The 20,990-nt window shown below is 47.1% G+C and overlaps 1 protein-coding gene across 3 annotated transcripts in view; it reads right to left on the bottom strand.

Moving 5' to 3' along the window:
- ZBTB17 (zinc finger and BTB domain containing 17) overlaps positions 1–20,641 on the bottom strand; it is a 34,776-nt gene extending 14,135 nt beyond the window's left edge. For 2 of the 3 annotated variants that reach the window (XM_007980405.3, XM_007980408.3), the window contains exons 1-2: positions 20,523–20,641; positions 17,606–17,692 (exon numbers count right to left, since the gene is read on the bottom strand). The gene's annotated coding sequence lies outside the window, so the exon portion shown is untranslated. Of the gene's footprint in view, positions 1–14,479; positions 14,503–17,605; positions 17,693–20,522 lie in introns of those variants that run through there. The other variant, XM_073007814.1, reaches the window with a different exon arrangement.
- Between the last annotated feature and the right edge of the window lie 349 nt (positions 20,642–20,990).

Raw genomic sequence — 20,990 nt, 5'->3', positions numbered from 1 at the left:
CTCACACCTGTAATTCTAGTACTTGGGGAAGCCGAGGCTGGAGGATCACTTGAGGCCAGAAACTTGAGACCAGCCTGGGCAACATAGTGAGACCCCATCTCTACAAAATAAAAATTAAAATATTAGCTGGACGTGAGCTATGACTGCACCACGGCACTCCAGCCTAGGTGACAGAGGGAGACCCTATCAACATCAACAACAAAAGTTTAGCCACACTTTTGGGGGGGCAGACACCCCCCTGCCTGATCCCTGATGGACCCCAGTGCTCTAGGGCTATGCATGAAAGGGAAGGCTGGCAGGCCCTGAAAAAGAGCTGTCCAGGATTCCAGCAGCCCAGGCCAGCTTAGAATCCACTACGCTGGTATGCGCTCCAGGGACTTGTAAAGCTCAACACAGGGTAAATTAAGGGGCCTTCCTGCCAAAAAGACAAAATCACGACATGTGGGACTTGGGCAGCACCTGATCATTCCCCGAGGCACACACACCCATTAGCCACAAACACTTTGAGTGTCAAGCAAGGGCACTGACACTGCCTTAAATGACACAATGTGTCACCCCCTCTCTCCTACCAGTTTAATAAACTCACTGCAAGGTGGGGCTCCTTATTTCTTCCTTACAGCTGTTTATAGCACGTTACCCAGAACCCTGCTCTCAAGTAGTTACAGATCAAATGGGGAATAGGCCTGCTGAGAGCAGAGATCCCTGGCCTTTTTGAGAATGACTAACTCAATGTCAGAGTATTTCCTAGACCCTTATGAAATGACAGCTGTACTTCTGGTACAACTTGTTAACTGAGAAAATAGACAGAAGCCACTATGAAAAAGTGAATGCCCATTCTATCAATCACAAAGGCATTTGAGCAACAATTCTATGTACATAGATAAGAAATTTCCCCAATATAGAGAAAATCAGTGGGTGATACAGCTGCTCATCGGCTCATCATTATTAATTGCCCTTTAGGGGTGCTCAGCCTATAAATTAGGAAACAGACACATATAGGGAGAAGACTAATGAATTTCACAAACGTCTAATGAGTCTACCTTGTGTTTGTCCTAGGTACTATGTTAGAGCTTCGAACCGAGTGGGGAAGACAGGTAATAAATGGGTATAATATACAATGGCAGCTACCAAGTGCTGTGGAGAAACTAAAGCAAGCTGAGCAGATCGAGAGGCAGGGGCTGTTTACTATTTAAGAAAGGAGGCGGCCGGGTGCAGTGGCTCACGCCTGTAATCCCAGCACTTTGGGAGGCTGAGGCGGGTGGATCATGAGGTCAGGAGTTCAAGACCAGCCTGGCCAACGTAGTGAAACCCCATCTCTACTAAAAATACAAAAAATTAGCTAGGCATGGTGGTGGGTGCCTGTGATCCCAGCTACTCAAGAGGCTGAGGCAGGAGAATTGCTTGAACCTGGGAGGCTGAGGTTGCAGTGAGCTGAGATCGCGCCACTGTATTCCAGCCTGGGTGACAGTGAGAGACTCCTTCTCAAAAAAAAAAAAAAGGAAACAAAGAGAAAGGAGGCAAGGGGGACCTCAGAGGAGGTGGCATTTAAGCAAAGACCTGAATGAGGTGTAAGAGTGAGCCAGGCCACGTATGCCAGGGACCATCACAGACATGAGGAAGAGCAGATGCAAAATCCCTGAGGCGGCCATGACCTTGGCACAGGGGCCGGTGTGTGTGGAGAGGAGGAAGTGTGTGGCACAGCGGCCGGTGTGTGTGGAGAGGAGGAGGTGTGTGGCACAGCGGCCGGTGTGTCTGGCCAGTGTATGTGCACAAGAATGAGAGCAGCGGGGGCTGAGCTCCCCCAGGCTCACAGGGACACAGCGGACTCTGGATTTCTTCTGAGTGCACTGGGATGCCTTGGGAGTGACGAAGAGTGACAGAAAAGAGCAGAAGAGTGAGGTTCCTAAAAGGCCCCTCTGACTGCAGCGCACAGACAGACGGCAAGAAGGCTTAGTGGGGGCCCCAGTTAGGCTACTACAGTAGAGAAGAGATAGCAGTGGCCTCATCAAGGAGGTAGGAAACAGGCGAGAAGCGGTTAGATTAGGAATATGTTTTGGCAGAGCTGATCAAGCAGATGTGTGTTGTGACAGAAGGAAAGGAGTCAAGGATGATACTAAGATCTGTGCCCGGAGACACTGGCCCAGTGGCGGTGCCGCTTCCAGACAGGAGGAGGGGTGGCAGGAGGAGATTCTGTGGGGGGAATCGGAGTTCTGTTCTGGCCAGTTACAGCTGAGATGTCTTGTAGAGACGTCTCAAGACATCTTGTAGAGACGGTAATTAAAGCCACAAGGTGGAACAAGATATCCATGGAAGCAGGTATTGGATAAACAAGAGAAGAAACCACTGGACTCAGAATCCCAGCTCCAAACTTAACACAGTGACCTCAGGCAAGCATCTCTGAGTTTTAAACTGCTCACCTGTAAAACAGGAAAACCACCATAAATACGAGTGTTCAATGAGACAACAAGCAGATAGGAAGTGTTGCCCAAATATTGGCAAAAGTGGAATTAGATATTACTTCTCTAACACAGCTCTGTGACTGATACACAGTTAAAACAAAAGGGAAATGATGAACTAATAAAACAAAAACAAACCAGATGATCCCAAGTGGCCTCTCCGTACCAGGGCAGCACAGGGCTCCTGCCAAAGAGGACAGCAGCTGGCCAAAGCCTTGGGAGGGCAGCTGACGGAAGCCAACAGAGCCGCAGCCTGGTCCAGTACGACAAAAAAAAGTGCACAGGTGTTGCTTCTCTCTGGCTGCAGGCTTCTACCGTCAGGCCTTTGTTATGGTGCAGCTTAGGGCAGAAGGCCTGGGAACTCAAGTTCAATATAGAAGGATTCGGGGGTCCAATCTCCATAATTGGTGGGCTGAGGGGATGGTGGAGTAGACGTTTACTTCAAAGTCCACTGCGAAGTGCCAGGGGCCCTTGGATAAGGCTGGCTCTGAGCCCCAGCCCCTCGACCTTCACTGGGGAAGAAGGACAGTGTGATGAGTGCTGAATGGGTGCTGCCGAGTGCCAGCCTGGGAGGATGTGACCACACCTAAAGACAGACAAAGGCAAGAAAGACGTTTGGGCAGGGGACAGCATAAGCAATGACAGCTGAGGGGCCAGGGGGAGAAGGGGGATCATGCCCCAGCACACAAGAGGAAGGTGGGGACAAAGTGATGGGAAACACAGCTGGAGGGCCAGCCCGGGACTAGGCACTTGGGCTGGGACCACCACACCAGGACTCAGTGACAACTTTGGCAGTCAGGAGCCACACTGCAACTTCAAAAGGGGAGATGAAGTCTCACTGGGCTGGATCCTTGGGATGGGAAAAATGGGATGATATCACCCCCAGGTGGCCCTAGAAGGGTTTAGCTGGTGCCAAGAATCCGACACACACTTATACATGATTCTTTCTGGCAGCCTGCACAAATGACCCTCCCACTAAATACTGTTAAATCCTCTAAAAGTTTTAAGCACCTCTTCTTGGAGTAGCTCAAAGTCTCTTAAAATTTAGTATGTGACCCTTCCCAGTGGAAGGTGGGCCATGCCATTTGTCCAAAACTATAAGCCCAGGCTAAGAATGTATACATCTTACTTATTTTTAAAAGACAACATCCACATTTCTGTAGGGTATACATGAAACTGGTAATGAGAAGCCCCTCAGGGGAGCAGGGGAAGTGGGGAAGGAGCTGAACTTTTCACTATATATCCTTTCTGTATTGTTCACCACTTGTAAACACTATCTATTAAAAAATTAAAACTGAGAAAGCTGAAGAAGAATGGAGAGAAAAAGAGGAGGGGAGGAAGGAAAGAAGGAAGGAAGCGGGAAGGGAAGGAGGGAGGAGAGGGAGAGAGGAGATGGAGGGAAGGAGAGAGGAGATGGAGGGAAGGAGGGAGGAGAGGGAGGGAGGGAAGGAGGGAGGTTCCAGCTATCTGGGAGGCTGAGGTAGGCAGATCACCTGAGCCCAGGAGTTTTGAGGGTACAGCGAGCTATGATCATACCACTGCACTCCAGCATAGGCAACAGAGCAAAACTCTGTCAAAAAGTAAAAATAAAAAAGACAGGAAAGAAAGAAAATAAAAGGCTGCAAAGTCAGAGACCTAAGTCCTTTATTTCTATCTACCATAAAATCTTTAAGACATTTTCTACAAGACCTGGTGACTGAAAACTTCTCAAAGGAAAAAATTTCTCATGAGGGAAATGGAAAATTATGGTAATGTGCACAGAGAATCAATGTATTACTCAGGAAAACAATATGAGCAAAAATTCCTTGAGGGGACGCCCCTAGCACAGCAGCTGGTGCTCTCGTGTTCAAATACAGAGGAAGCCCCTGACAGTGCGATGAAACTGAAGTCCTTCTCCCTGAGACACACCCACACACAGTTCAGCATGCAACTGTGGGGGGCGTGCTACTCCCAGGACCCAGTTAAAACACTCCTACCCCGGAACCCAGCCAAAGCTAGTTAAGTGCCTCAGGCAGGAGTACTTGAATCTCTGTACCTCAATTCCTCTTCTGTAAAATAGAGATGATGGCAAAAGTTTCTTCTTCATAAAGCTACTGCTGGCCACCATCATTCTATCGTTACACATAAACCCATGCCAGCAAGGCTGATAAATTATAGAAAACATTTGGCTTGAAATTGTTTTTAATTTTTTAAAAAAGAAAAAAAATATATAGAAAAAACACAGCCCAATGCTGTCATCCTTGTCCTGTCTTCCAAAAATGGATGTACAAATCTCATCAGTAATCCAGGCACCCATGAAGTTTCAACCTGAAAAAAGGAAAAGGCCCCACACACTGCAATGCTTACTCCACTTGACAGGAATCAGAATAAAAGGCATAAATGCTTCATACTTGATGGTAACCGCCACCTTCTTTCTACAAAGGACACAAGGACTGCAGAAGCAAAGAGGCTTTCATTGAGGCAGAAGAACATGACAATCACAAGGGAAGGGCTAGATGGCCCATGATACTCTTTAAGATCAAGAATTCAAGCCAAAAGAAAAAAGCAGGTTAAGTATGAACTGGAAATGGATATAGCTGGACTTCCATGTAGTACAGGCTCTTCAAGTGTGACTGACTTTTCCTGGGTTTGTATCCTCACTAGGATTAGTTAACTGCCAAGGTCCCTTGTAGTGATAAGATGTAATACATGCTTCAGCCTGGGCAACATAGCGAGACCCCATCTCCACAAAAAAATACAAAAACTAGCCAGGTGTGCTGGTGCGTGCCTGTGGTCCCAGCTACTCAGGAGGCTGAGGCAGGAGGATCACCTAAGCCCACAAGGTTGAGGCTGCAGTGAGCGGTGATTGCACCACTGCACTCCAGCCTGGGCAACAGAGTGAGACCCCCCATCTCGAAAAAAGAAAAAAGACTTAAGAAACGCTGCATAAATGAATGAATGATATCATTAATGAGACTGCCATGCATTCAAAGTATAACAGATGCAGTGTGACAATTAAAATGAGGCATTTACCTAGCAGTTAGCAGATTTTTTCCACTTAAAACTTTCCCTACAGTATTATCTTTAAGATTTCCAACTATGACCATGAACTGTATAGGACATGAACACCAACTATGAAATACATATGGCAGAAGCCAACATCAGATTTTATATTTCCTATTCCAAATAGGATTAAGCTAAGATTCTATAAAACTTCACTGGGAAAAAACTCAATGAGTAAGAGAATATTTTAGTGGAATATTTTGGGGATCCCGAAGCCTTAAGTTGGGGCTCGATAATCAGTGATCAAGACTCAATGTCTCAGTTTCCAGTGATGTTTGAAAACTGCTGGGCTTCTCGATCCGGATGCAGAAGTGCTGTCCTACAGCAGAGTTTTCAGAAGCAGCCCAGTGAGGATTAGGAGAGACTCAGGGGCACAGGGCTCCCCTTCAACAAACAGCGCGGCTGACCTCCAGCCCCTGAAATCCCTACCGCCTGCGGCTGCGATGAATCAGCAAAGCTGCTCCCAGGCCAAGCCTTGAAACAGAAGGCTTGCAACCCTGGCTGGTTTCCCACCAGCCGCTTTGAAGTGCAAACTTCTGAGAGAAACTTGGAGACCACCCCTACGTGTGGCCTGGCTCCTGGTCCTAATAAGACCAGGGAGGTGGGCGGAATGGGATGGAGAGGGAGGCACAGCTAGTGATGACAGGGGGTGGGGTCCCAGTGGAGAAGTATATTTTACGATGTTAATATATATGCTTTATCAGTAAACCGGGAGAGGTGGCTCATGACTCTAATCTCAGCACTTTGGGAGACGGAGGCAGGAGGATTGCCTGAGCTCAGGAGTTGAAGACCAGCCTGGGCAACATGGTGAGATCCCATCTCTACAAAAAATCCAAAATAATTTAGCCAGGCGTGGTGGCACGTGTCTATGGTCCCAGCTACTTGGGAGGCTGAGGTGGAAGGATCACTTGAGCCTGGGAGGTTGAGGCTGCAGTAAGCTGAGATTGTGGCACTGCCGCTCCAGCTTGGGTGACAGTGCAAGACCTTATCTTGAATAAAATAAAAAATAAAATCAAATGAAATAAAAATTGTGAGTCCTGGTAAGAGACTGCGGGTGGAACTGTGCCCTGTGTGCAGAGAGGAAACTCAGCCTCGCTAATAACAGCTGCATCTGCTGAGACTCCAGGGGAGGTTACTGGCAAGAGAAACTCACGGGCTGGTTGTTTCCCGTGCAAACAGACCCTAACCCACAGCAGCCATGAAGGGAGTAAGGGCCAGAGCTGCCGTGGTGCCCCACCCACAGTGTTTCACACTTGCATGCGCCTCACCAGTACTCACAGCGATCCTGGGAGGAGCGACTAACACAGCCACCCGCATTGAGCAGATGAGCAAATCACAGTTTAAGAGCTTGTTGCTGACCTAGGTTGCACTGCCCTGCCCACATTCAAGGCCAAGTCCATCATACTGTAAAAACTGTGCCCTTTCCACTACAGAAAAGGACAAAACTTCTGTGGACAAACACAGAATAGCAGGTTCATCAGATTCTGAGCCTGTACCAAACGGGCCAATTCTCTGTCATCACAGGCACATAACATAATCTCTCTTCCTTATACTAATGAGTGCTATAAAACATCGTATAAAACCCAGAAGTAGTTGGCTATGGTGGCACATGCCTGTAGTCCCAGGCACTCGAAAGGCTGAAGCAGGAGAATCACTTGCGGCCGGGAGTTCAAGGCTGTAGTGAGCTTTGACTGCACCGATGAATAACCACTGCACTCCAGTCTGAGCAACATAGTGAGACCCTGTTTCTAAAAAAAATTTTAAAAAATTTAAAAAATCCAAGGCTGGGCACAGTGGCTCACACTTGTAATCCCAACACTTTGGGAGGCCAAGGCAGACAGATTGCTTGAGCCCCGGAATTTGAGACTACCCTGGGCAAGATAGTGAGAACCCATTTCTAAAAAATATATAAATTAATTAATTTTAAAAAGCTCACACAATCCAGAAGTGAACATTACTAAGCAGTAATATATTCAGAGTTTGCTGCTGCCAGATGAAATGCAAAATTAAAACTATGAAACAACTCCATTTCTGGCAAAGGTACCCTGGCCAATTCTCCCACTGCCAACAGCCACAAATGCTGAATAAAAAGTATAAGACATCTTTTAAAATGCATCAAAGATTGGGAATGATAGTAAGAGGAATTAAAAATAAATTAAAATATATCAAAGAACTGACAGGTCAGTAAGTAATACGGAGAGGTCAAAACATATCTAAACAAGGGCTGAAGTCCAGAGAGCAAGTGGAACTTTGAGACCAGGTTTCAAGGAAAGACATTTGCAGAACTGGGCAAGATCGAGCCCCACCCTCCACCCCATCCCCAGGGGGAGGTCCCACAGGACCTTGGTGGAAAGAAGACAATATGGAAACGGCCTATATCAAATCTTGGTGCCCAACAGGGGAGGGAAAAATCTTCCCTGAGAATGTATAATGATTCGTCGTCCCCCAAAAGGACTACAGCCCACATTTACGCCTTATAAAACACATATTTCAGACAGATGCAAGTGATCCCAGAAAGAAAGTATTAAATGCAAGAAGGAAGGAAGAACAATGAAAATAGTAAATATAAGTGAGCAAACCTAAACAAATGCTGAATAATGATGCTCATAAAAGTTGTAAAAGGACTGGCACAGTGGCTCACACCTCTAATCCTAGCACTTTGGGAGGCCAAGGCAGGAGGTTTGCTTGAGTCCAGGAGTTCAAGACCAGCATGTCTTTACCAAAAGAGACCCTGTTATTTACCAAAAAAAAAAAAAAAAAAAAGTGAAAATTAGCAGGGTGTGGTGGCGAGTGCCTGTGGTCCCAGCTACTCGAGAAGCTGAGGCAGGAGGATTGCATAAGCCTAGAAGGTCAAGGCTGCAGTAAGCTGTGATTGTGCCACTGCACTGCAGCCTGGACAACACAGTGAGACACTGTCTCTAGAGAGAGAGAGAGAAAAAAAAAATGTTTAAAAAGAACTAAAATACACACCTACCGAATAAAAGTGGAAGAGGAAGTGACGGGAATTAAAGTGTTCGCAGATCCTCACTGTTTGAGAGTAAGGTATAAAGACACTGACCAAATTTAGACTTTGATAAGTTATATAAATTGAAAGCTATACCACATTTATGGATCAGATGACTCAACATCACAAAAATGTCAACTCTACCCAATTTTAAATATTATAAACTCAATGCAATTCTAATAAAACATACCAACAATTGTTATGGCATTTGACAAGCATAATCTAACATGACAATGGGGCCAGGCAAGATGGCTCATGCCTGTAATCCCAACATTTTGGGAGGCTGAGGAGGGAGGACTGCTTGAGCCCAGGAATTCAAGACTAGCTTGGGCAACATGGTGAAACCCTGTCTCTACAAAAAAGACAAAAATAGCTGAGCGTGGTGGCATATGCCTCTAGTCTCAGCTACTTGGGAGGCTGAGGTGAAAGGATAGCTTAAGCCTGGGAGGTCAAGGCTGTAGTGAGCCAAGATCATACCACTGCACTACAGCCTGGGTGATAGAGCGAGACCCTGTCTCAGAAAAAAATAAAATGAAAATGGAAGAGCAATGGGCCAAGGATTTACTAGACACCAGGTCACCAGTTTTCTAAAATGATGTATTTTACAAGTCAGTGTGGTATTTAAAGAGACAGAGAACAGGCCGGGCATGGTGGCTCACACCTGTAATCCCAGCACTTTGGGAGGTTCAGACGGGTGGATCATGAGGTCAGGAGTTCAAGACCAGCCTGGCCAAGATGCTGAAACCCCGTCTACTAAAAATAAAAAAAAATTAGCTAGGCATGGTGGCACGCATCTATAATCCCAGCTACTCAGGAAGCTGAGGCAGGAGAATCGCTTGAACCTGGGAGGTGGAACTTGCAGTAAGCCGAGATCGCGCCACTGCATTCCAGCCTGGACAACAGAGTGAGACTCCGTCTCAAAAAAAAAAAAAAAAAAAAAAAATTCCATTCATCAAAAACAGAAAATAAAATCCTACAGTGAAAAGACAAGCCACAAACTGGAAGTGAGTAGTTATAACACATATAACTGACAAAGAATTAGTATCCAAAATAAGAAATAAAAAACAAAAAACTAACAAAATGTCTACAAACCACCCAATAGAAAAATGAGCAAGACGATGTTTCCGAGAAGGTGAAATCTGAACGATCAGTAAGCAATGAAAAGATGCCCAACTCAGAACCAGGAAAATGCAAATCAAAACCACATGAGATGTCATTGTACGCCCACCAGATAAGTAAAAATGTTGAAGTCTGAAAATACCATTGTTGAGAGGATATGAGGCAAACGGAATTGTTGAAGGGTAAACTGGGGAAACCGTTTTGGAAACAACTTGGCATTATTTGGTTAAGTTGAAGACGCACATACCCCGTGACTCAACTCCACTCCCAGCTGCAGCCCCTGGAGAGGCTGTGCATACATGTCCCGGGAATGTGAACAGTGGCGCTGTTTGTCTCAGCAAAATACTGGACACAACCCAAATGTCCCCCAACAATAGAAAGGATAAATAAATTCTCATACAATGGAACATTATTCATCTGTGAAAATGAAATACCACTCTCTGCAACCTGGATTAATGTCAAGGCACTGAAGAAAACAATATGATTATATTAAGTTCAAAAACCTGCAAAATTAAACGGTACATTGTTTAGCAATACAAACACATGGTAAGACTATAAAGAAAAGTAAGAGTGATGAAAGCAAAACTCAGGGATGACTTGGGCCGGGTGAGATCAGGGAAGGGACATAGGGAACTCCAAAGGTAACAGTAAGTTCTTTTTGAAAACTGGGTAATGGGTACATGGAAGATGTTTCTTGTATCCTTATTCTTTACATTGAATGCATTCTTTTGTATGGAGTCAACATTTAACAAAAATGATTTACAAAGTTAAACAACTTCTTTCTTACTTTAAACAATGTTGCCAAGCATTAGTTTGGGCTGCTGACTGAGTCACAGTAACTGGGGAAAATCCCCGAGGGGCCCACATGGCCCTGAGACTACAGAAATGAGAAGTGCTTTGCTGTCTGAGCTCTGGTGATACAGCTTCCCATGGGGCAGGTTGGCAAAATTCAAGTGGAGCCTGCCATTCAGGACAGGAAAGTGACTGCTTAGGTTAATAAGTTCCAGTATAGGAAGTGGTGCGGCTGGGGTGGGGAGAACAGATTTTACTGCCAGACCTTTCAAGACCAGAAGCTGAGTAGATTTTTGATGTTACAATGAACCCACCAAGCCTGCTTTCTGGCCTGCTCTCCACTCGCAGCGGGAATTCCCACCTGTGAGCCTCTGTCCACACTGCTGTTTAGATATGAGTGAACAACTCTCAATTCTAACCATGCCCTTTGCTTCCTTCCTTTGAAGCCCAGCCCTAAGAACTATCTCTCTCTTCAATTCATAACAAGCATGTTTGAATCCAAGAGCCTAAGCCCCAGTTTTCTACACGTATTTGTGCTGACTGTGTTACTGAGGTCAACCTTAATCACCCAGGGACTGTCAAGCTATTGATGTCCATAAGGAGTCCCTGTGCTGGCATTCCACACACGCTTGCAGCAAAGCTCAATCACTCTGAGCCACAGTACTTATTCTCTGACCTCTATTATTTCAACCAGTTAAAAATTGTGGCCACGGGAGGCTGAGGTGGGAGGATCACTTGAGCCCTGGAGGTTGAGGCTGCAGTGAGCTACAATCCCAGCACTGCACTCCAACCTGGGCGACAGAGTAAGACCCTGTCCCAAAAATAAAAAATAAAAAATAAATTAAAAAATTTGAAAAAAACCCGCAGCCAGCAAAAGAAGTAGATTATGATCTCCAGGACAATATGTTTTGAACACAAAATGTATTTGGAGTTTTTTGTTTTCATTAAAGCTGAGGTCCCTCCCTACTGTGATGTCAAATGTCAAACCCAACAATGGGTCAACCCGCAGGACACCACCCCTGCTCGTACCTGTAATCCCAGTCCTTTGGGATGGCGTGGGTAGGTGGATTACTTGAGCCCAGGAGTTCAAGACAAGCCTGGGCAACATGACGAAACCCCATCTCTAGAAAAAACAGAAAAATCAGCTAGGTGTGGTGGTGTGTGCTAGTAGTCCCAGCTACTGGGGAGCTGAGTCAGGAAGATCGCTTGAGCCAGGGAGGTCGAGGCTGCAGTGAGCTATGACAGCTCCACTGCTCTCTAGCCTTGGCCACAGAGCAAGGTCCTAACTTAAAAAAAAAAAAAGTTATATGAGGCTGGGTTTGGTGGTTCAAGTCTATAATACCACACTTTGGAAGGCTGAGGGCAGGAGCATTGCTTGCACCCAGGAGTTTGGGACCAGCCTGGGTAACACAGTGAGATTCTGTCTCTACCAAAAAAATAAAGTTTCCTGGGAGGAGAGGGCGGTAACTTACTTTCCACAGGTACACCCTTGAGAACCTTCTGATTTTTTTCCCTTGTGCATGCATTCCCATACCAAATGTTGTTTTCTTCCTAAACTCTGCATATTTTCTGCTTTGACCCTCAAGAGTCTTCTTCTATCAAATAACAGTAATTATGGAGCCAGGGACTCCACTAAGCACTTTACATGCATGACCTTAGTAATAATTCCACCCAGTAAAGTTATATTCAAGGTAACTATCATCCCCATTTTACAACTGAGGAAACTGAGGGTTAGAAAGTTCAAGTACTTTGCCCAAGGGCATACAGCTAGTAATTGTAAGGAGCAAACATGAGCCCAGATATGCCTGGCTTAGGAGTTTGTGTTCCTAACTGCAACCCTATACTGCAGGGGTTTCTTAACTGGGGGGGATTTTGTGCCAGGCAATATCAGGAGACACTCTGGGGTGTCACCACTGGAGAAGAGTTACTACTGGCACCTATGGGTGGAGGCCAGAGATGCTACAGGAACCCACTCCCCACAGCAAAGACTTATCTGGCCCCAAATGTCAGAAGTGTCAAGGTTGAGAAACCCTGCTATACTAGAACACGACAAAAAGACAGAGAAACCGTCTTCTGACCAAAACTCTCACAGTTAAGGTCAGAGTTCACCATGTCTATTTCCCACATGACAGCCAAATGCCCAATAAACAAGCGGCATGCCCAGCCCTCAATCACATGGCGTTTTCTCCAGCCCCAAATGCCATTTCCTCCTCAGCCAATCAAGACTGATCACCCACTCATCCAGCGTTTGCTGAGCACCAGCTGTGTGCCAGGAAACAAGCTACACAGAGGCAGTCCCAGGATAAATAAGACCCTGTCCCTGCATCCAAGATGCTGGCAGTCTCATGGAAAGACAGGCAAGGAAACCTAGGATCATAATTAAGGTGAAAATGTGTCAATAGAGATCAAAAACAGGATGCTAAGAAATCGCAGGGGAGGGGCTCCAAACTGACTTGGGTTGGGGGAAGTGGGAATGGCTCAGAAAAGGCTTCCCAGAAGCATCTGAACTTGAAGGAATTAAACAGGTAGAAAGAATCCTCAAAACACTCCTTACCAGATCTCTCAGGATATGGTCTGTGAGTATCCAAGGTTTGATTACTTTAATTAGAAAGCTTGGGGGAACTCTCCCGGAAAACAGGGGGGAGCACAGAGCAGTCCTCGACCCTCCATGCACAACCTGGATAGCCCCTGCCACAAAGCAGGATGGCAACCTGGCTTCCCCACAGGTTTGGGCCTTCCTCAACTTCAATCCTGACTGGTCTCCAGCTTCCAACCAGCCTGTACCTTGCAGCAGGAGGTAAGTCACATTTCATAAATGTCCACTATACCAGGGGTCCCCAACCCGTGGGCCATAGACCACTACTGGTCTGTGGCCTGTTAGGAAGTGGGCTGCATGGCAGGCGAGCGGCGGGCGAGTGAGCGAAGCTTCATCTGTATTTACAGCCGCTCCCCATAGCTCGCCATTACCGCCTGAGCTCCGCTTCCTGTCAGATTAGCAGCAGCATTAGATACTCACAGGAGCTCAACCCCTATTGTGAACTGCACATGTGAAGGGTCTAGGTTGTGTGCTTCTCAAGAGAATCTAATGCCTGATGATCTGTCACTGTCTTCCATCAACCCCAGATGGGATCGTCTAGCTGCAGGAAAAGCAGCTCCGGGCTCCCACTGATTCTACATGATGGTGAATTGTACAATTCTTTCATTATATATTATAATGTAATAATAATAGAAATAAAGTGCACAGTAAATGTAACGTATTTAAGTCAACCTGAAACCACCTCCCACCCCTACCCCTCAGCCCCATGTCCATGCAAAAACTGTCTCCTACAAAACCGGTCCCTGGTGCCAAAAACGTTGGAGGTTACGGGCCGTGCCACAGCTGGCAGTCCCGGGTACATGGGGGTTGAGGGGCACGAGGCAGCAGTGTGGGGACTCCGGGTCCCAGAGGCTGCCCATGGGGTGGGAGGTGTGAGGCCACTGCCTGCCCGGGGCTTGGAGAGTAAGTGGAGCAGGGCGGGGAGATGATAAATTGACCATTATCTCAGGATGTCTCTTTCTGGCTGCCAATATCTTTGCCATCACCAGCATCACCAACCCAGACTGGCTCAACACCAGGGAGTCTGTGGGAGCACTCACTGTGGGCCTCGTGGGACAGTGTCAAACCATCCATGGATGATAGGGGATGTGCACCCCTCCCCAGCTTCCCCTGGCGTGGGTCGCCATGCTGTTTTTTCTCATGGGAATCATTTGACTGTCACATGCGGTTTGCTGGTGGCTTCCCCCGGGGAAGAGAAGCTACAATATATGTTCAACGGATAGCATTCACTGGAATGATGCTTTTCTGTATGGCTGCCCTCATATTTCCAATAGGATTTTACATCAGTGAAGTTGGGGGTCAATCTTATAAATTATCCAACAACACAGTAATTGGGTTATCCTATGTACTTTTTGTCTTATCAATTTTCTTTCTTTATCAATTTTCTTTCTAACCCAAGTGAGTTTGGTTGAGCCCCTCCCCTGCAATTTCTTAGCATCCTGTTTTTAATCTCTGTTGACACATTTTCACCTTAATTATGATCCTAGGTCTCCTTGCCTGTCTTTCCATGAGACTGCCAGCATCTTGGATGCAGGGACAGGGTCTTATTTATCCTGGGACTGCCGCTGTGTAGCTTGTTTCCTGTAAAGAAATTTGTCTTATCAAATTTCTTTTCTTTACAAAAGTCCTATCAATAGTAGGACTTCTATTTGCTGCAGACTTTATTTGCCAGGCTGATGAAAGTCTAAAGTGCTTGACTCTCTTATTATTTTTTACTTTTGGAGGGTGAGGAGGACAAAGACGAGACATCTGAGCATGCTCTCATGGGAGGGTGCTCAGATAAAACTGATGCTCAGGGCCGGGCGCGGTGGCTCACGCCTGTAATCCCAGCACTTTGGGAGGCCGAGGCGGGCGGATCACAAGGTCAGGAGATCGAGACCATGGTGAAACCCCGTCTCTACTAAAAAATAGAAAAAAATTAGCCGGGCGCAGTGGCGGGCGCCTGTAGTCCCAGCTACTGGGGAGGCTGAGGTAGGAGAATGGCGTGAACCCGGGAGGCGGAGCTTGCAGTGAGCCGAGATTGCGCCACTGCACTCCAGCCAGGGCGACAGAGCGAGACTCCGTCTCAAAAAAAAAAAAAAAAAAAAAAAAAAAAAAACTGATGCTCAGAAGAAAAAACAATGCTTTGATTTGCTCTCACTATGGACTTAAAAAAAGAAAAAAAAAAAAAAAAAAAGAAGAGCCTTTTTATTTATTTATTTTTCTTTTTTTGAGACAGACTCTCAATCTATCGCCCAGGCTAGAGTGCAGTGGTGTGATCTCAGCTCACTGCAACCTCCACCTCCTGGGTTCAAGCATTCTCCTGCCTCAGCCTCCCAAGTAGCTGGGACTACAGGCACCTGCCACCACACCCAGCTAAATTTTTTTTTTTTTTTTTTGAGACGGAGTCTCGCTCTGTCGCCCAGACTGGAGTGCAGTGGCATGATCTTGGCTCACTGCAACCTCCACTTCCCAGGTTCAAGTGATTCTCCTGCCTCAGCCTCCCGAGTAGCTGGGATTACAGGCGCCTGCCACCGCGCCCAGCTAATTTTTGTATTTTTAGTGGAGACGGGGTTTCACCATGTTAGTCAGGATGGTCTCGATCTCCTGACCTCGTGATCCACCCGCCTTGGTCTCCCAAAGTGCTGGGATTACAGGAGTGAGCCACCGTGCTCAGCCAGGAGAGCCTTTTCCATAACCAAATACAGACAATACTCACTAAATCTCCTGAGCATATTCAGGCAGTCAAGTCTGCACTGTGATAGCAACCTAGAGAAGGAGAATGCTTTCTACTGAAAAGCATGTGGCCCTTTGTGACTCTGTTGTTCCATTTTTAATGTCTAATGATTCATGAGAGGAACAAAAAGAAGTCGAAGTAGTTATGTATCATGTGGACCAGAGGGATGTAAGAGAAGTTCATGTGAAGCTGGCCTCACCTCCTGAGAAATCAGTGTTCACAAATTCCTTGTAATAGTATGAGCCTTTGGCACCATTACTGCACCAAGAAGCCAATAGATCAAAATTTGTTTGCTAAAATATATGTACAAATTCTGAAATTCCCTATTCTCTGTGTATGAAAAAAAAAAAAATCAAACACTAAGACACATGTTTTGGGTAAGTGGGTGGGTGGGGGAAACCTTCTATCTGTCTCTCTCTATATATACATATACACATATCTCTCTCTCTCTCTATATATATATACTCTATATATAAAATATATATTTTGCTGACAGAAAAAAAAAAAAAACGAAAAGGTTGGGGAGCGCTGCACTACGCAGCAAACCCTGTGAATTACCTGCCTGACCTCACGTAATTCTCCAAACAATTCTGTGAGGTAGATGTTGTCATCCCTATTTTACAGATGAGGAAACTGAGGCTCAGCGATGAAACCGAGTAAAAGGGCTTGCTGTCTGATGTGTCAGAAGACAATCTTGTGATTAGGAAAATTAATAGTCATTAAGTTTTGTTTTGTTTTTTTTAACTCTTTGGGACACAGTTTCAGAAGGAACTGACTGTCAGGACACAGAGCCACTCAACGGGAGGGCAGATTCACACCTGACTCCAGAGTCCTAGCTGCCTCTATCTGTCCAAGGGGAATTTTAGTGATCAGTCCAAAATGTGCCATTCACAACATCTTCACTCCCCCAAGGAAAGCCTTCCAGCGCCAGTGCAACCTCCCTCTGTGTGCAACACCCTCTACCAGCCCTCCAAAGCATTTCCTGCATTGCATTGTGAGGATACACATGGCTGGGAGCACCTGCTCCCGGGATTCAGTCTTACTCGTGCCAGCATGCCTAGCACCCAGCACAATGCCTGACACATGTTGGGCACAGAAACAATGAATGGATAAACAAGCCTGGCCTCCCCGGGCCCAAGCCCTGTAAACCTACCCAAAGCCAGAGCAGCCTGCCTTGGGGACTCAGTACACCTCCCCTCAGGCGGGGATCACACCCCAAGACAGTAATCCAGACAGACTGAAGACAGAGAAGGTTCTCTCAGCCAGCTTTTTCTCCAGCACTGAAACAGTCACAATCTGTTCTTTAGCTATGCACCAGATGCAGGAACTGGCTTATGTCTGGGAACCATGTTGTACAAAAATGCCTCCTTAAACATTAGAACCTTAAAAGGAATGAGTGTGTGCTCGCTGCTCTGTTTCCCTTTTTGCCCTAAGGAGATCATACATGATGGCAGGAGTTACAGCAGCCAGCTTGGACCATGAGATGGAAGCCTAAGTTTGAGTAAGAAAAGTCACATTATCAAAGGAATCCTGCTCCCAGATGATCTCACAGAATACAGCAAGCTGCTCTACCAGCTCTGGACTGCGTACTTCCAGAATGTTAAGGAGCAAGGAATAAACTTCTGTTTCCGCCACTGTAGATTTCACCTAACTAAAGATGTGAGCATTGCCCGGTGATCATCCACTCTGGCCTCTCTCTGTAGGTAAAACAATAATAGTAATATCAACAATTTCCCAACCAAACTGTAACTGGAATTTTGTCATTACTGTATAATTTTGAAGAAAAGGCTATCAGGAAAGAATCATTTGAATCATGTTGAACCTAGAGAAAAAGGACAAACTGATCTGATTTGTTTCATCCTTGAGTATTACAGACATACCTCAGATTTCCAGATAGCCCAGGCTACTCTTTTCTGACAGTTTGCCTGTGTAAACTCCAGCTTGGCTCCCCTCCTCCGGCTCATTACCTGAATCAATGACATACAAGTGGAAAATCTGATGAGAACCTAAAGGGTACCTGCTCCCTCAGAGCTGCCCTTTCATGCATCCATCAAACATAGACAAATACAGAGTGCTGAGCACAGAGCCTGGCCCAAGGAAGTGCTGAATAAATAGCCTGGTCTGTGTCAGACAACATGCTGACACTGGGACACAAAGATGCACAGACTCAGTCTCAGGCCCTGCTCTCAAGATCTGCTGCTCAGTGAGAGACACCACACAATGTTGAGAAGCAAAAAACGATGAGGTTTGTACCCAAGCATTATTGCAGCATTGGCACTGCTCTGGGATATCTTGGACACTTTGTTTCTCATTGCATACTCTACCCTAGGCGAGCTCATCCCCTCCCATGACTTCAGTGACCTTTGATGGTGACAACTGTTAGATCACCACTGAACAGGTTCACTTGAATGCTTTACAGGCATTCAACTCCAACATGTTCAAAACTAAACATATCTGCCCTCCCCCAAATCTGCTCCCCGTACTGCTCCCTATCACATGGAGCAGCATCCAACACCCATCAGTCAAAAACTGGGGTGATCCTGACTCCTTCCTGCCCCTAACTCTCATCAAACTAATCACCAAATTTTGTCAATTCTATCTCCAAAACCATCTCTCCTCACTCTCTGCCTCTAACTCACACCTTTATTTCTCACTTGGATTATTCTAGCAGGCTCTTAATTAGCCTACAGGCCCACTCCCTTTGATACATTCTTCACTTAACCAGAGTGAGCTTCCTAATCCACAAATCTGATTCGTGGTTGCACGAAATCAGGTGTGGTTGCACATGCCTATAATCCCGGTACTTTGGGAGGCTGAGGCATGTGGATCATTTGAGGCCAAGAGTTCGAGACCAGTCTGGGCAACACAGTGAGAACCCATCTCTACTAAAAATTTAAAAAATTAGCCAGGTGTTGTGGTGCACGCCTGTAGTCCCAGCTAGTTGGGAGGCTGAGGCAGGAGGATCGCTTGAGTTCAGGTCGAGGCTGCAGTGAACTATGATTACGCTGCCACTGCACTCCAGCCTGGGTGACAGAGCAAGTCTTAGTCTCAAAAAACAAACAAACAAACAATCTGATTCTTTTATTTCAGGCTGGAAATAAAAGAATCCTCCCACCTCAGCTTTCCGAGAAGCTGGGACCACCAGAGGTGTGCTCCACTATGCCCAGCTTTTTTTTTTTTTTTTTTTTTTAAATAAGGATGGGGTCTTGCCATGTTGCCCAGGCTTGTCTCAAACTCCTGGGCTCAAGCGATCATCCCACATTGGCCTCCCAAAGTGCCAGAATTACAGAGTAAGCCACCACACCGGGCCACAGATCTGATTCTTAAATGGCTTCCCATTAACCTAAAATGTAAAGTCCTTAACTAGGTTTACAACGTCCCCTAAGACCAGACCACGGCTTGCTGCTGCTTCTTTTTTTTCTTTTTTTTTTTTGAGACGGAATCTCGCTCTGTCGCCCAGGCTGGAGTACAACGGCGCCATCTGGGCTCACTGCAACCTCCGCCTCCCGAGTTCAAGCGATTCTCATACCTCAGCTTCCCCAGTAGCTGGGACTACAGGCGCTCGCAAGCACGACCGGCTAATTTTTGTATTTTTAGTAGAGACGGGGGTTTCACCATATTAGCTAGGGTGGTCTCGAACTCCTGACCCCCTGCCCGCCTGGGTCTCCCAAAGTGCTGAGATTACAAGCGTGAGCCACTGCGTCCGGCCCAGTCTGCTTCTTTATTGAGCCTGATCTCTCTCTCGCCTCTCTCTCTGCAAAGATGAGTTTTCTCGCAAACTACACCCTCATCTGAGAATACTCGTTTTTCTGCCTCACTCCCCTGAGCTTCCCTTAGATCTTAGTTTTCTGGCGGACAGAAGCCTCCCGGGAGTCCCCCTTGGCTGAGTGATGTGTCTCTGTGCTCCAGAGGAAGGAGGGCTTTCTGCCCTCGCAGCAGTATCAGAATTGCTGATTTACCTGTATGTCTCCCACATGGGTCTCTGAGCTCTGGGTGACGATGGGGATACAATTAATAACAGCAACAAACACACAGCATTTACTTTGTGCCCATAAGTGTTCTAGGAACCTCATTTCCCCTTTATTACAATCTTAGGAGACAGATTTTATTACCATCTCTGCTTAAAAGCTGAGTAAACCTAGGCAGAGAGAAAAAGCCAAAAGTGCTTAAGGTCACAGCAGGGAGTGGGGATTCAAACCCCGCTGCTGGGCTCCACGGTTCACACCTCTAACCGCTACTCCAGGATCGAGTCTGCCCGCGTCACTCGCTCTAGCTTCAGCATCTATCAGGTGCTGAACCACCGTCCGTAGGACGAATGAATGAATGAAATGATTTTATACAGGGACAGCGTCGGCCTCCTCTCTTGTCAGCTCCTCCTAGGCCCGGGCAGCCCCGCTCCCTCCCGCCCCGGCCGCCAGACGGGAGCTGCGCTCCCTCGCGGCCGCAGAACGCCCACCCTCTACAGCGCGCGGGGTCAAGGGGCGGTGACAGCCGGGCGGCGGGGGCGGAGATGCTACCAGCTGGGGTGTCATCCAGCCCGGGAGGTGACACGCGCCCCTTCGCCCGGGCGGTCGCTCTGGCCGCCCACTCCCCGCCAGCACGCCCAGCGACGCCCCCCGCCCCGCCACCCCACAACCTCCCGCCCGGCGGTGTCCCCTCAGCCCCGGTTCGGATCCCATTCCACTTCCCTCCCCTCCCCCACACAACCGTCACCGGCGTCCCACCGCGCCCCATCCTCTGCCGCCTCCACCCCGGCTCCCGGGACTTCCCCGGCCCCGGGCGATTGTTGACCCTCACCTGCCATGTCCTGGACCCCACCGCAGAGGGAGGTGCATCACGGCCGCGAGAAGGCCGGGGACAGCACTACAGAGCAGACAAAGGGCGCCGCCATGTTAGAGTCGGGCGGAACCGACCTCGCAGGCTTCCCGGCTGCAACTTCCGGCGCATGCGCAGCGTCCTCGCTAGGCGAGCGCCCATAGACAGACGCATGCGCCTAGCTATCCAAAAGTTCCACCTTACAGTACTTGTGCGCTGAGACTTGTCCTCATTGTACCCCTGCGTTGGTTTCTCTTCCAAATGTAACAGTAACATCATGTGTTGAGCTCTTACTGTGTGCCAGGCACTGTGTTAAGCGCTTTACATGCATTATCTCTTTAAATCCTCTCACCAATTATAAGATAGTATTATTCTTCTAATTTTAAAAAAGGGGAAACAGACTCAAAAAGTGTAAATGAATTGTCCAGGGTCACATACTCTTGTAAGTGG

The sequence above is a fragment of the Chlorocebus sabaeus genome, chromosome 20 (assembly GCF_047675955.1).
Source record: "Chlorocebus sabaeus isolate Y175 chromosome 20, mChlSab1.0.hap1, whole genome shotgun sequence".
Taxonomy (NCBI): Eukaryota; Metazoa; Chordata; class Mammalia; order Primates; family Cercopithecidae; genus Chlorocebus; species Chlorocebus sabaeus.
The sequence above is the reverse complement of the archived record's forward strand: the minus strand, read 5'-3'. Positions and strand labels throughout refer to the sequence as shown.